Source organism: Cavia porcellus, unplaced genomic scaffold, assembly GCF_034190915.1.
Source record: "Cavia porcellus strain 051 isolate PalLab524CR breed Dunkin Hartley unplaced genomic scaffold, mCavPor4.1 scaffold_6, whole genome shotgun sequence".
In the NCBI taxonomy this organism is placed as follows: domain Eukaryota; kingdom Metazoa; phylum Chordata; class Mammalia; order Rodentia; family Caviidae; genus Cavia; species Cavia porcellus.
This window is the reverse complement of record NW_026947489.1, coordinates 11,042,398-11,058,590: the sequence shown is the minus strand read 5'-3', so window position 1 is coordinate 11,058,590 and position 16,193 is coordinate 11,042,398. Positions and strand designations below refer to the sequence as shown.

Below are 16,193 nucleotides of genomic sequence, written 5' to 3'. Positions count from 1 at the left end.
CATGGCGCAGCTAGACACACCCAAGAGCAAACCCCGCTAATCTGCTGCATAGTTCTCAATCCACTGGAGGGGACACACCACGATTAGTGGTCATGATGGGTAGCCCATCTTTGGCTCCAAAACAAGATATATCCCAGCATTCCTTAGAAAAATATGACACACACAAAGACAGAAAAAGGCAAAGGGTAAAAATTACAATTTTTCCATGTTACAACATTTATCAAAGTCCAGTCATTTGCCACAACTGGGAACTTGCAATATTTATTGAAATCCAATACTAGGGAATTAAGCGAATCCACTTATTTCTTGTGTACAGAGTATTCCCTTGCACTGAGCTCAGGACTGCCTTCTTTCCATGATTTTTCTCCCATTCTCACAATTAAATAAGCCATTAGCATTTTTCTGAGGAGGACACAGAAGTTCAGAGTGGGATGGGGCGGAGGCAGGCGCCAGCCTTGGGCCCTAAACCCAGTATGCTGTGCAAGAGGCCTGGGCAGGGTCTTATTTTAGGAATGGTGCACGCCTCGCAGGAGTGGCGGTGATGCCTGAGGATCAGGAGGCTCTGGAGCCAAGAGTTATGGGAGCACTCTAAGAGGAGGGAGCACTCTCCTCCTCTCACTCTGCCTGAGTTATTTCCTCACTGCTGGGCAAAATAGCCAGTACCCACAGGTTAAAGGAGGAAAGGTTCATTTCAGCTCATGATTTATACACGGTTCAAGCCATAGACAGTGATAAGGCACAGGGCATGACAAAGGGGAAACAGACTATAGCAGGCCGGGCAGAAAGAAGCAGCAGCCTTCCTTACTGGGTTCAGGCTACCAGTGTATTGACTGGTGCTACCCACACGCAGGGTGGGTTTTCCAAATTCAGTCAATCCATTCAGCTCCCACCCAGAACTAATGAAACACTCAAGGGACCAATCCAGTCATCACACCCGTGATCCAGTATCACACACCCACGGTCTAGTCACCTCCAAAAGCCCCACCTGGGAGCACAGGAGGCTTTAAGGGACATTTTAGGCATAAGTCCTAAATCTCAGGCTCTGCCTCAGAACACGCCTTGGGTCCAAGTCTGAACATGGGTCTTGGTGCTCAGAAGTTCAGACTGTGGATACAGCTACCCAAAGCCCCAGACTCCCCGTTACAATACTCCAATCACTTAACAGAGCTGGCTGGGAAATTCTGCTTCAGGACCCCCAGGCACACTGTGGGCACCAGGTTGGTGCTCAGCGTCCTCACCGGTGAACCGATTCCCTGCTCTCTGAATCCTCCTCCTCCGCTGGCTCTTATTCAGCATTCCTTCTCCTCCTTAATGTACAGTCACCACATCCAACAGCCCCTTCTGCTGCCTTGTGGTTATCTCCCCAGAGGGCTAAGACCGACTCTCCTCTGGCCCCCTGCCTCAGTTTCCCCCACTGATCCATGCCTTCTGAGTCCCACCATAGCCTCAGCCTCATTCTCCCAGCTCAGTATCCCTCTGGAGAATCCATCCCAGGAATCCATCCCTGCTGGACAATTACACTTTAAATACCAATGTTACTGTGGTTGTTTTCTAGTACCTTTTAAAACACTTTTCTTAAACCATTCTTATGCCTGCTTCTCAAGCCAAGTATCTGAGCCTGGGGGTTCAGGAATTACAAGATGTATCTTCCCAGTCAATCCTTTTAAGAGGAAGATCTAGAGGACAATATCAGCATGGCGCCAAAAATAAAGTTGATGCATTTCATTGATGCCGAGAGTCTGACTGAGTTCACTGAAAAGAAAGTTTTGTGCTATGTATTATCTGTTATTCTTTGTAAGACAATCGTTTTGGTCTCTAAGTAACTACTTTGAAGATACTAATACGCAATGTATAACCACTGTTAGTCTCTTATTATAGTGATGAAATCTTGGGGCGTTTCATAAAATAAAAATGGGAGAAAAAGACAAAAGCTCACTGGAGCAGTTAGTATAAGGTTTGTGATTTCCAGAAAATTCTGTGGGCCATTACAGGTGCAGTGCCGTACTTCACTCTGGTATTTGAGAAGCATTAGTAGAAAATGCCGAGAATGCCAGGCTACAAGGCCTGAGGCAGTCAGCTGCTCCTCTCCGAAAATCAACAGCATCTAACCCACTGTGGCAGCTTCATACTGGTGGGGAATTATCATCTCTGACAGGGCTTCCAAGTTTCATAGAAGCCAGCTGGGAAAGAAGGGCCAATTAAATGCTTGACATCTGCCTTCATTTATTCATTTATGTGACTCATTTCCAAAATGGCATCTACATGCACTTACATGAACTTTATGAAGCCATATTATTTTCCTGTTTAACAACATCATCATCAACAACAACAAAGATGTTCAGTTTACTAATAGACTGTGTTCCTGTAAAGCAGATGTTCAGTTTACTAGTACAGTTTCAAGCAGAGAACATGTTTCTGTGATACCTTGAAGTTTCAGGGTGCACTGCGGAGCATTGATTGGTCACACACACTGTTGCAAAACAGACTGAAGTAGGTTTTTATAATTTTTTGAAACACACTTAAACAGCTAAGTATACATAAAATAAAAGTGAAGCCCAGTCAAACTAACCATCCTCAAAACGAATCAACACTTAAAAACGGAATCAACTTTCCAGAAAGTAGCAGCTTTTGATCAAGGATGCACGATCCAGAGGAGGCTGGAAGGAGAGATGGTGCGGTGCCCAGGCAGAAGCTGTCCCCATCTCAGCAAGGACAAATGACGAATCCGGGGGCCTGACAGGTGCCACAGAGCCAGCCCGAGGGCATGGCTGCCAGCATCCCGAACCAGTCCACTTCCGGGGTTTGAAAATGGAAACCACAATACTGGTGCTTTTTAAAAAGGGTAAATACTTTCCAGAGCAGCATCCTGTTATTCTCCACCACCCAGGGGCTGGGGACAGGGGGCCGGGGACACCGGCAGCAGGATGCACAGTGTTTGGAGTCATCAACAAAGCACTGTGAAAAATCAGCCTTGCTGTGCCAATTTAATTTCTCTCTCCCTCCGAGTGACAGGTGACATGGACCATAAAGATGTCAGTAATGGATTTTATCCCATGACACTTCAAGGTTCCCAAACAAGTGAAGACACTGAGGTCCCTCAGTGAAATCCCAGTGGCCTGGATTCATCCGGTCACAGCAAAATCGACTGAATTCAGCTCTGCGTGGCTGGGTTTCTGCTGCATGCTCAGTGCTATCCTTAGCCCCGGGGTGGTGAATAAGCCTCTGTCCGGGCCCCCGGGAGCTGGCAGCCTGCAGCTTCCAAGAGTTAAACACGTACCCCAACACAGGGCAGGTGTGATGGGTCCTAGAACTGACTGTCATGAAGACTCAGAAAGGGAGCTGAAGGAATTGCAAACGTGTTCCCCGAGAGCCTTACTGGCAATGTATTACTGGGAAAGGTTTCACCAGGCAAGAGAACGGGAAAAGCATTGCAAGCCATGAGCAGGGCCCAGAGTTCTATATGACCAGGGCCACAGTCAGGGCAATGCAAGCAGCCAGGGCAGCTGGACAAGAGCTGGAAAAGGAAAAGACAGCTACAAATACCAGCTCCGCAAAACACCAGCTTCATTAATTAACACCAGCCTCTAAAGGACTTCAGTGGCAATGGACAGCAAGATAGCATGAGGTCTTTTGGAGATGGCCCTGGGTACTTGGTGCAGGAACAGAACTCAGCCTCCAAAGCCAGATGTACTCGAACTCCAGCTCCTGATATTACTATAATCTCACGCCCTCCCTGCACTTGGTCCATAAGCCTGATAAATGCAGACCACAACGTCCTCTCATCTGTGGTTATGCAGTCTTGGTGAGACAGTTCATTGCTTGAAACTGTTATCCCTCAATTACTGGAAGTTTCTGGTGGCTTCCAGAAACATCCTCTGCCACCTGCTCCAACAAACATTGCTCTGGGATTGCAAAGAAACATGAAAACCCTTTGATATTTCCACGCTCTGTAAGACAATGGAAGATGCTTTGCCATGCACTGTCTTTCCTTTTGGAGGTCTCTCTCCCAACCACCTTTCTGCTTGCATCTTCACAGAAAGCCTGCTGCTGTCTGTCAACCTGTCTCTTCCCTCTGTGACGCATGCATCTCACACCACATCTTCCCCTAACTCTTCCTCTTTCTCAGCTGACCACCACACTCCCCAACCTCTCCTCCCATCACTGTGGGGACACAGCATCTGATTAAGACATGGACCATAGCAGGCCCAGGACCTCCCAACGTGATTCTGCAGTCTTATTCCATCTGCAATTTCTTAGAGCAACAAAGAGCCTTTGATCTGATTTTTTTTTTTTGAGCTGATAAATAGACAAAACAATCATTTTGGGGGAAATAGTGCTTTTGTCCCCCAAGGCCAGGTCAGAGAGACCTGGTTGTCATCTGTCATCCTGAATGGATGTGCCGTGACAGCCAGGAGCACTGCACAGGGCAGGCTTTTGAGGCCACAGTCTCACGCAGCAAGGAGGAGCTCTGTGATGAATTAGCAGCATCCAGCAGGGGACAGTGGCTCCTGCAGCTACATCTGCTGTCCCTCTGTCCCGTTCCAGCACAGACAACAGCAAGAGTCACCAAGGTGGCACACAGACTGTCAGCGGCCACCATTCTTGCTTTGGTCCCACTGCCTGTGCAGTACCCACACTGAGTGGCTGTGATACACAAAGTACCTGCTCCATCCACTCAAGGAAGGAAGTGAGGACCCAGGAAGAGTGAAGAGGGCTGGACACCAAGCAGAACACACTCAGCCTCTGTGTTCAGTAGCCTCTGTTCTAAGTATCGGGCCCCAAGGGAAGAAGGGACAGAGACAGGAGTGCACAGCCAGGATCAGACAGAAAGTCTGAGGAGGGGACAGGTCAAGGCTGGCTCAGAGAGGAGAGGAGAGGCCAGCAAGGGGACGCCCGAGCAGAGCCGAGGCCTCCAGGACCTGTTTTATGTTGTAAGATGGAAAGGGGCACCTGCTATGTACTCAGCAAGAACTCAGCACTAGGCACTGAACTTGGCACCAGGGGTGCAAGGCAAAAGTCTCAGTCCAGCAGAGTGACAACAAGCCATCCAGCCAGAGCCCCACACTGGGACACAAGCAAGCCACCAGGATCCCGCCCAGGGGCTGTTTGGGAGGGTCAGCATCAGAGTTGTAAGACCTGGCCTGGGACAGACGGAGGATGGCCAGCCAGGGGACAGGGCTCTGGACATATAAGTTTCCTTGTGTGCAGCCATGATGTCAGGCTAAAACATCACTTGAATAAGGCGAGCAGATAAGAGATGTGACCAGAGTGATAGTTTGGAAAGGGACCATGTGGTTATATCTGGGTGGGAAGAACTAGTCCTTGTGCAATTAAAAAAAATATATGTTATTTAAAGCCTGGCAGTGTAGCTCAGTAGTGGAACTTGTGCTTTTTGCATGTGCAAAGACCTGAATTCAATCTCCGACACAATTATTTGGAAAGAGGATCATCTTCTGTATATCATAATGATGGACACAATTACTATACAGTTGTCCCCACTCACAGAATGGACAGACCATCAGGGAATCTGATGTAAACCAGGGAATCTGTGGAATTATGATGCAGCCAGGTAGATTCAGTGATTGCATTAAACACCCTGTGGAGCGAACGAGGATGTGACCGGCCAAGGGCAGAGGGTACACGGGCAGCCTCGGTGACTTCCTGAACTGAAAACTGCAGAAGCTAAAGCCAGGCACTAAAACTCCTCTAAAACAGTCTTCAAGAGAAAATAAACAACTGTCGTCCTCAGTGCGGAGAACCGATTAGAGCAGGGGTGACACTGGAGGCAGGGAGGACATGGGGAGGCTGCAGCCAGAGGAAGAGAAGATGAAACCCAGTGACCACGCTGGCATGGAAGGGGCAGAGAGGAACTGTGGGAATCAGGCTGATCCTAGGCAGAGGAGAGGGGGAGCAGTGCAGGCACCTGGCTCCCAAGCTTGAATCGACAGTGCAGACGCCTTTGGGAAGCTGAAGGGCAGCTATGGGGAAGGAGGGTTTTGGTCTTGACATGCGTGTGAGAGACAGCGAGGGCAGGGTAGCCAGCAGACTACTGCATACACAGCCCAGGGTGGAGAGAAAATAGGCCATCACCGTAAAACTCAGGGCAGGACATATTACACACACGCGTGCATGTTCACCCCGAGCTTGTTGCAAAATGCTCACGTCCTGCCCCTCGGTCTGTTCTCCCTCATGGCAGCAAAGTCCTTGCTCTCCCTTCCTCCTCTCCACGTTGCTCCCCTGGAGTCTCAGCCACCACTGTCCCGTTACAAATCTAAGAAATATGTAGCTCCAAAAAAAAACCCCACGTTTAAACCAAAGTGACAGTGCATGTTCTCAATAGCAAATACACGTACGGAAAAAAATGCTGGAAAGTTCTGGCAGAGGCCGGCACATAAACACATTCCATGGCATTGCATGATTTTTATGCAACATTGACCGAGCTGGTCAATAATTGAAAGGGAGGGGAAAATACGCTAGTTGACATAGCAACTGTCACACTGCATTACTCAGGCCACCCTTTCCATACAGATGTCTTCCTTAAAGGAAAACACTTCCCCAGATGCCCGGGCACTTGGGTGCCTCTTCGTCATGGAGAAGGAAACATCTGGTTTGCAGCACTTTTTGCCTCAGCCTCCTGTGTTTCTCAGGCCTCTTTTGCCTTAATTGATTTTGTTTTCATGCTGCTAGATTTTAACTCAAGGGACAGGGCTGGAACGCCTGGATCCTGCAGTACAGCTAAACTGCATGATGTTGGGGCCAAAGGAAGCCCCCACCAAAGCCAATCCATCCAAAAAAGGAGTCCTTAAAGTCATCAGGCTGGGCCAAGCTGAACACACCAAGTTTCTCAGGGCTGGGGAAGCATACAGAGACCTCCCCTGGTTGTGGTGGTAAACCCTTCCATATGCCTCCAAGAAGCACCCCTACCCCCTTTGTCCTGCAAGACAAAGACTCAGTCCTTGATACTGAGGATATTTTCCTTGAAGCATCTCAATTTCCAAATACCGTGAATCTTTTCATAAGAATGACGTCATTGTGAGATGCCATGTCTCCTATTTCTACATCCAACTCATAGTAAAGGCCATAAAGCAACAGGGAATGGAGATAGAAATCCCAGACTATCGCCAACATGTGTTCCCAAAGCGCACTGCTGTCTCTGCAAACAGTGTCCTGGTCTGTTCTCTCGTGGCCCAACAAAAACAAAACCCTGCTGGCTGCCTGACTGAGGACGCTGGCCACACCCACAGCCCCCCAGGCTCATCAGCTGTCCAGAGAGGCAGGTGTGTAAATGGAGGCTGAGTTTCTGGCCAGGGCTGCCCCCAGCTGTGAAACTGCCTGAAACAGGGTTCCTCAGGTACAGATGATGGGTTATCAGGCTGATATCTGCCTTTACAGTATTCCAAAAGAGTTTACTGGCTAAAACAGAAAGACAATGTCTTCAGGACCATTGGGACTAACAGGGTGCTGCTCAGAGGGGAGGATGGGGAAAGATTGGAGAACCCCCACTCTGCATCCTGGTGTTTGCCAATCTGTGGGGCCTCACCCCTCAAAGCCAGAAAAGTTGCTGAAACTCAGACAGCCCTAAGTGGGCAGACCTCCCCCATGCCACCCACAACAGTGGCCCACGGTTTACTAGGTGTACATAGATTTCCCATTTCACTGAGTCGAGCTGATAGGCTCATCCTGCCAGATGGAACTGGGGTGACCCCATCCTTCTCCCTCACCTCCCTTGAAGGCCTGCAGCAGAAATCAGGGGCTGCTTTGGTAGACAGGTCTCTTTCTAAGGGTTAGAAACTCACAGTCTCTCTGAATCCAGCCTCCATCCCCGCCCATCCCCCAAATCAGAAGACCCTGCACTAGACACCATGTAAAGGAAGCTCCCAAGCCACTGTGGGGCACAACCCACCCTGCTCCCACCCCTCTTCACCTGGCCCAAGGAGTCTCAGGGAGACAGGAACCCTCCCGGTCCCGAAGGCCACGCGGAAGTCAGGCTATGTGGTGATTCTCGTTTCATCTGAATGTTTGCCCGGCTCTCTCTTGCTGGCACTCCAGGCTCTAATGGGCATGTTTTTCTGGGAAGAAATCATCATTTTTCGATTCCCTGCTTGTTTTTCTCGCAGTGCTCATGATGTGCAGTCACCAAAACTGTAAATAAATTAGGAACAATTTGCAGGGCGGGTGAGTGTGATGCTTGGTCACAAGACATTCCTGGAGCTGGCTGCAGGCTTGGATGCTCTCATCAGAGATGTCAGCGTGTAGCAACAACTGCGAACTCTGTGTCTCTGGTCCTCCTTGCCCAAGTGTCCTGCTCTCTGGTTCTCATCTTGGGCACCCCCACATCCCATGGCTCCCCAGAGCTAAGGAGCATTCAGCAAACACCCGGGCCATGCCAGCTGCCTAGCACAGCCCAGAAGAGCTGAACAGCTTCAGAGAGCTTATGGTCTACCAGAGTGACAGGACCAGGACGAGCGTGGCCTGTTGCAGCTGTGAAGTGATATCCACCCCCCAGCGGAGGATCCAGGCCAGACCCTTCTCCACAGCCAGATCTCACTTCCCCTGCCTCTGCCCTCCCGCTGCCTCTTCAGGCAGGAGCTCAGGGACCTCCTCACAGATCTCCTAAGTTATTCTTCTAAGTTACCAAGCGTGGTGGGCGCCAGCACCAGGCCAAGGCAAAACCTTCCACCCTTGCCTTTCACTTACCCCCTGTCCCCTCGCTGCCCTTGGTTCTCCAGCCCCTGCCCTCTGCCCAGCTCCCCGCAGCACCCCTTCCCTGGCTGTCAGCAGGCTTCACGCTGAGTGGGCTGGCCGTGCCTCCACCCATCCCTCCTTCCCACCACAGCAGGGCATTCTGCTAAGCACAATCAGGTCTGCAGAAGGAAGGCAGCCTCTGAAAGATGCCTGGGGACATTAGAGAGGAGGGGATGGCACTGGGGTTGGGCATCTTTCAGAGTCTGTGTTCCTTCCTCTTTGCCTACTTAGCAGACAAAAGCTGGGAATATAATAGGATGACTTTGTGCACAGAAACCTGGAAACATTCAAGGAAGGCACTAGCGGGTCTCCCAGCTGGAGTCCACAAGGTAGGGAGCTGCTTTGAAGTACAGGAGGGCTTGATGCTTCGGGTCCAAAGGCCCCATCCCTGCAGCGAAGAGGAGTCGGTATCCATGAACCCTGGGCAGGCACAGACCTTGAGCCCAGACAACAGGAAGTGAGGCCAGAGTTTACTGGGCAGGGAGTAAGCCACTTCTTAGACCTCACACCCCCTCTTTGGGTCAAGCTGCCACCTTCCTCCCAAGGCCCACGGATAGCACCCGCCTCCTCCCAGCAAGCCCTGAGCCCTCCCCACTTGAAACTTGTGTAGAAATACAGCAGCTTCCTGTCTCTCTCCTGTGACTGAATGACAATTTGCCATCTTTATCATCCTCTGGGACATTCTTAGCTCAAAATTCTGACCATCTGACCACTGGTTTTATAGGGCAGCAAGTGTGATCAGTACAGCAAGTGCTTAGCTTACGAACAAGTTCCATTCTGGGAGGATATTCGTAAATCTGATTCTTCTGTAAGTCCGACAAAACAAAGCTTATGCACCTTTGACACAAACACACGTCTGAGATATTGCTTTGCACTTCCTAGCTACCGCCTCCACTCACCACTGCCTTTCCTCTTGCTTCTGGACACCCCTGGGCTCTGATTGAGCACTGCGCTGCTGTACACTGCCTCACTGTACAGTGAACACACAGCAGCACAACTGCAACAATGTCCGCAGACCCGTGAGCAGACCCGAGGTCCGCTTGCACCTGTGAAAGTGTACAACTCCAGTGTTCATAAGCTGGGGACTTACTGTATTGTCAGAAAGACAGCTACAAAAAGAAACCTGGCAAAGTAGTCAACAAGATTTCTGACAAGGACAACAGGAAGAGACAGTCTAGAAAACCTGAATGTGTAGCTCACAGAGGGCTGCCATCAGAAGTGACCATGAGAAGGAGTAAAAAAAGAGTGGCATAGCCAAGGTTGGACCCCAGGTCCCAGAGAACCCCATAAAAACAAAGTGGACAGGCCTGGGGCACTGAGCAAACTCAGACAGTCTGAGCCAGTGCTCAAAAGCCAAGCCGAGCCAAGCCAGGCCAGGTGTGGCAGGAGGTGCCCGTAATCCCAGCACTCAGGGGCAAGGCAGGAAGACGCTGAGTTCACACCCAGCCCTGGCAGCTTACCGATTTAGTGAGACCCTGTCTCAAAGACAAACACAAAACAGTCTGGGAACATAGCTCAGTGCTAAAGCCTGGGGTTCCATCCTTTGTGTCACAAGCACATTTTTATTTCTTTTTTAATTTTATTTAAGGAGAAAAAGAAAAAAAAAAGCAGAGAAAGGGTACAAGTTACACAGATTTACAGAAAAAAATAAACAGTAGGAAATCACTAGTTAATGGATTACATTTTGTCATCTCAGAAACAATTGTTCAAGTTACAAAATTAAAGCTTATAAAGTGGACATTCCAACAGTGAGACTCCAAACAGTTCTGTTCAATGATCCAACAAAACTCAGTAATACCATTATCTATCTTATACACTTAAATATACATGCAGTTATATCGTTTAGAGCACTTTCTTTTCCTCTCTTTTGTACAATGACAATTACATATTTTGGGTTTTGTTGCTCCCACAGTTCTTTTGCCAGAGAGTAGAACCAAATGTGACATAACAGAACAGAGTCAGTCAAATCAAAAGGGTGGACGTAATAGATAATGTAAAAGCATAATACTAGGTGATCAACAATGGTTACCATAATGCCTCCCGCTATCTCTAATAGAATTGCCTATATCATCAGTTATAATAAAATTGAACAAAACAGTAAAGAACAAAACCAAAACATTGGAGACATTATAGGTCTTCAAAAGTAGATAATAGTCAACCAGAATGGGCGTCATAATGAATCCCACTATCTTCACAGCTGTTGCCTAAACTTTCGAACCTGGTACTATCAAGCAAAACAGAATAGAGGAACATCAGTCAAAACAAAATGGTGAGAGCAATACAGGGCTTTAAATCAAGATAATGGAAAGTCAAAGTGGGTTACTATAATATATCCTGCTATTTTTTAATTTATTTTTCCCTTAATTAAAAGGATAAAAAAGTAAATAATAAAATGGAGATTGAGATAAAAGAGGGCATAACAGCAAATCAGCGCAGATCAAAACATAACCATTTAAGCAAAATAGTGTTGCACCACAAGATTATCCCGACATAAAAGTAGTTACCATATTGTCTCTTTCCTTGAAATCTTTGAGTATAACTTCGTATACTGTAGTATCAAATATATCAAAACAATGTAAAACCATTTAAGAGAATGACAGTATTACAGGGTATTTAGAATCAACTAACAGAAAATAAACAATGGTTTCTGTATAATCTCCTTGTCTATAAAAGGTTTTGCTTATACTATCATATATAATAAAATCCAATAAGATACCACCTATTTAGACCAAATGGAGACAGAAGAACAAAAGCTTGATGAGACTTCAAAACAAGATGATACTAAATCAGTATTACCTCTTAAGACGTCATTTTCTTCAAAATAGCTGTTCCTATCATCCAATCTTCTCTGTCTCATTTCTGTTCAGCTCTTTTTCTGTCATTAGTTGTCAGTTTGTCTTCTTCATTTTGTTTTCTGCTCCGTTCATTGTAGCCTCTCTGCCACTATTTCTGGATTCTTCGTATTTTTCTTTTTTAGAATATCTTGCAGTATTCTCTGTAGAGTTGAACTGGTGGTTGCATATTCCCCTAGTTCCTATTTATCCTGGAAGCACCTTGTTTTTCCATCAATTTCCAGGGATAGTTGTGCAGGATATATCAATCTTGGCTGGAGATTATTATCTTTCAAAGCTTGAATTATTTCCCCCCACACTCTTCGTGATTTGATGGTTTGTGCCGAGAAGTCTGCTGTAATTCTGATGGGTGTTCCCTTGTAAGTGATCTGTTTCTTGTCTCTGACGGCTTTTAGTATTCTGTTCTTGTATTGGATTTCTGGAATTTTAATTATTATATTCCTGGGTGTTGCTCTGTTTGGGTTGTAGGTGGCTGGGGTCCTGTATGCTTCATACAACTGAGTATCTTTACTTTTTGCTAAATTAGGAAAATTCTCCTGGATTATTTCTGTGAGTAGCTTTTGTAGTTCATTTGTTTGTATCCCTACTTCTTCTTTTATGTTCTTAATTCTTAAGTTATAGACCCTCTTATCATCTTCTAGTCTTTGTATTATTGCTGTTTGTTTCTTTGTTATTTTTAAGAAGTTTTTCATTTCATGCTCCCATATTACAAATCTGACCTCCAGTTCAGATAATCTGTCCTTAGTTTCTTTCAAGCTGTTATGCCAGTTTTCGATAGACTTTTTAGTTTCCTGGTAGTCTCTTTGAACCTGCTTCACGAATTCTATGCTTTCTCTATTTTCTCCATTAAACAATTCTCCCCTCTTTTTCTGTTCTTCCATTCCACCATCTGTTTTTTCTTGGGTGGTGCTTAGCATTTCTCTAACTATTCTGCTTATGTCTAGCTTCAGGTCATTAATAACTTCATTCCTGAACTTGTCTATGAGGCTCTCGAGATAGCGCTTTATTTCTATTGGTGCTGTGTCTGCTGTTGCCTCTTTCTCAGGATTGGGGGCTGAGGACCCTTCTTGTTGCTGCCTCTTCCCATATTCTTTGTTCCTTATATATGCAAGCGTATATAGGAGGCCCAGCTTCCTTCCCTGTCAGCCACAGTCTGATTGAATTGCAAGGCTAGGTGTTCCCACCCACCACAGCACACCAGGAGGTTGCAGACCAGGCAGCCTATGCGGGCCCGCTCCTCCATGTCAATCTACCTTCAGGAGCTGGGACCTGGGCTGTGCTTGCCTACTGGGTCTCAGCCAGCAGCGTCAGGTGGGCTAGGCACTGCTCACCAATCCCGCTTGAGAGGGGTATTGGTGACTGAAGTCACTGCAGCGCCCTGTTCCCGCAAGTCTGCCTGGTCCCAGAATGTCCTCTGTTGGAGTCTCCTAGACCATGGAAGAGTCCCAGTTTTCCCTCACTCACCTGAGATGGATGCACGGCTCCCTGCCCGTCCCGCTCTCAACTCGGTTCACCGATTCCCGTTCTCAGAGCTTCCGCATCTCTCTCTCCCTGCCGAGCCGATGCAGACGCAGCGGCGGCGGCGGGAAACCCAAATTGCAGCTTCCAATGGTGCGGGCTCCAGCTTCCACGCTGAGGCTTTATCTGTTCCTATTATAGCACCAGGATTGCATTCCCAGTTGGTTTCTCTCAGCCCAGATCGTTCTTGTGTCACTGGAGCATATCTCCTCTTGCTTATGATTCCCTACTCAGCACCATTCCTGAATTCTAAGCTGGGTGTTTCAGAGAGCCTCTGTAGCTGCTGCTATCTGTCCACCATGTTCTCCCGGAAGTCACAAGCACATTTTTAAAAGGGCAAGCTTCCCGGGGAGGCTGCTAGACTTGACGTGGAAGACCCCAAAGAAGAAAGATCTAAAGCTGATGGCCAGGGAGGACCACTGTCACTGAATACCCGTGGTCTCCAAGTTAGGAGCAGAGCAGCCTCTGGAAAAAGCAGGAAGACAAAAGGGGTGTATCTGCCTCGAATTCACATCTTGGCAGGCAGAGCCTGAGGATGTGACCCCAAGGGTCACCCCTACTCTACCTGAGAGCTGACAGTGCTTCCTGGGCGGACCAGAAGGGTCACATGTGAATCAGCATGCAGAGAGGAGATTCCAGGCTTCCAGGTAATGCCTGGCTCTCCGATGCCTCCTACCCAGCAGAGGTCTGGAGCAAACTATGAAAGGCAGTCTATGAGGACCTAGAAAAGAAAAACTGGGTTTGAAGTTAGCCCCAGTTCACCAAGACAAATAAAGGTAAGTGGCCTCTCTTCCTTTCTTACTAGCGTTCCTAGGCTAGTGTTAGGAGAACAATCCAACATAAATCATTTTTATCTCACCAGATTTTCCTCCGGTCTCATGGTCAGGCACGTGTTTCATAAAGTCTCATGAAATCTCTTTAGGGATTAATCAGAAATGTGTGCTAATGAGTGGAATGTGTTTGTAATGGGATAATAATCACATGAATAAAAATAATCGTTAAACCACTTGGATTGCATATAAAGGACATTTTTAAAACTTCAAATGATACAAACGACACAAGAAGTTAGCACTAAATAACTCAAAATGTACTAACAGTCAAATATGTATTGAGTGACAAATCAACCAAAACAAAAATGTGGTACACTAAGTATCTGGGCAACGGAACATAATTCAAACGTCAGTGAGGTACAGAAACGCGCTAGGACCTGGATGACCCTGAGGAAGAGGTCAAGCACAAATGGCCATATATTATATGAGTCTGTTTCTATAAAATATCCAGAATAGGCAAAGCCATAGATGCACAAAGTAAAGTAGCAGTTGCCTAGGGCTAGAGAAGAGAAAGGGAAGAAATAACTGACAGATAAGGGAAAAAAGGCTGCTTTCAGATGTAATGAAAATTTTCCAAAATTGACTGTGGCATTGGATCTACACTTCTGGGGATATAATTTTAAAAGCCACCTAATTATACCTTCAATGGATGAATTATGTGATATATGGCCTGCATTGCAGTAAAGCTGCTTGTTTATATACAGAAGTTAAGTGTCCTTTATCTGAAGTGCTTCAGACCAAAGTATTTTGGATTTGGGATGTTTTTCCAGGTTAGAAACACTTACAGTATACATAATGAGCTATCTTGGGAATAGGGCTCAAGTCTAAACATGAAATTTATTTATATGTCACATGCATTTATGCGCAGAACCTAAAGTCAATTTTACACCTAATATATTTAAGAAAGTGCTTAAGAAATTTATATATTTGAGAAATCTGTGCCTGAAACGAAGTTTCATAGTGTGGAACTTTCCAGTTTATAGTGTTTTGTTAGTGCATAAAAAGTTGCAGGTTTTTGAGCAGTCTGCACACTGGGTTTTAGAGTTGGAGAGGCTCAGCTTCTCGTGAGAAGTAGAATCTGCTGGGTGACCCTCGGGCATCAGGCTTTTTGCCGTACGTCACTTCCTCCTCAGAGCTGCTCCGGGAAGTCAGTAATATGTTCTCACGCTGCAAATGATGACACTGAACCCCAGGGAGCCCAGATAATTCATCCCGGACACCCAGGCAGTCAGCAGTCAAGACACCACATCTGCTTTATGAGACACCAAAGTCCAGGTCTGCCTGATTACACATGCCGGGCACAGAAAGAAAGGAAGAAAGTGAAAGGCTGCCAGCAGATGATAACTTTGAGGCCAGGATAAGTGGTTTGGATTTAATACGGAAGCTCATTAAAACGGCTGCGTCTCTTTTTTGATAGGAGGGATTATTTTTTAATTTTGAAAACCCTTGAGATCAATTAATAATTAACAAGGGAAATAAGTGAAGGGGAAAGCTATTATAAGGTACAGGGGAAGGGGGCTTCCTGATGGCCTTCAGCTGGGTCTCCTTGGGGAGCGCACATCAGCTTCGAGCCAGAAAAGCAGGGGCCACCCAGAGACCAAGACACCAACCACCATCCAAGCTTCCGCAAGGGAAAATCCGGAAGGAAGGCTCCACGGTCCACCTGCGTGAACACTGAGTGCCTCACAACCCCAGGATGTTTGCCATCTGCTCCCAGGGTTATAGGAAGTGACAGCGATGGATTCAACCGCTTATCAACTCTTCCCCAGAGCCGACCAAACAGCCCTGGTTCCCTTAGCTTCTATTTAAACACACGGTCTCACCAATGCTCATGGTCTTAGCACACAGAACTCAAAACGGCAAAGCCAGCAGTGACAGCATCCTCCAGGTCCCACCCAGGCTCTGGACGGTGATGTATTTGTCAGGCTGTGAACAGGTCCCTGATACCATCAAAAGCTGCAAGGACAACGCCTTTCAAGTCACATCAGGTATGCGATGCGTTTGGGAAAGAACTCTCTGTCGATACTCCTAAATACCAAATTAAAGAGCGCACGGCTCCAGGAACAGAACACCTGAGTGCCTTTTTGAATTTCTGCAGAATTATAGCCAACACAACGGAGCCCACAGCGACGGGAAACAGTTGGGAATTTTATTTAAAGCACTATTAATGAGAAAGGCTCCACAGTGAGATTTCCTAGCACTTATGAATATTTATTACCGTACATTCTTAAAATTAACCCGAAAAATT

At 47.0% G+C, this 16,193-nt stretch overlaps 1 protein-coding gene across 7 annotated transcripts in view; it reads right to left on the bottom strand.

Annotated features, from left to right (window-relative positions):
* The window catches only part of Fam169b (Protein FAM169B), a 93,609-nt gene that overhangs the window by 39,184 nt on the left and 38,232 nt on the right, over positions 1 to 16,193 (bottom strand). The gene's annotated exons all lie outside the window — the stretch shown is intronic.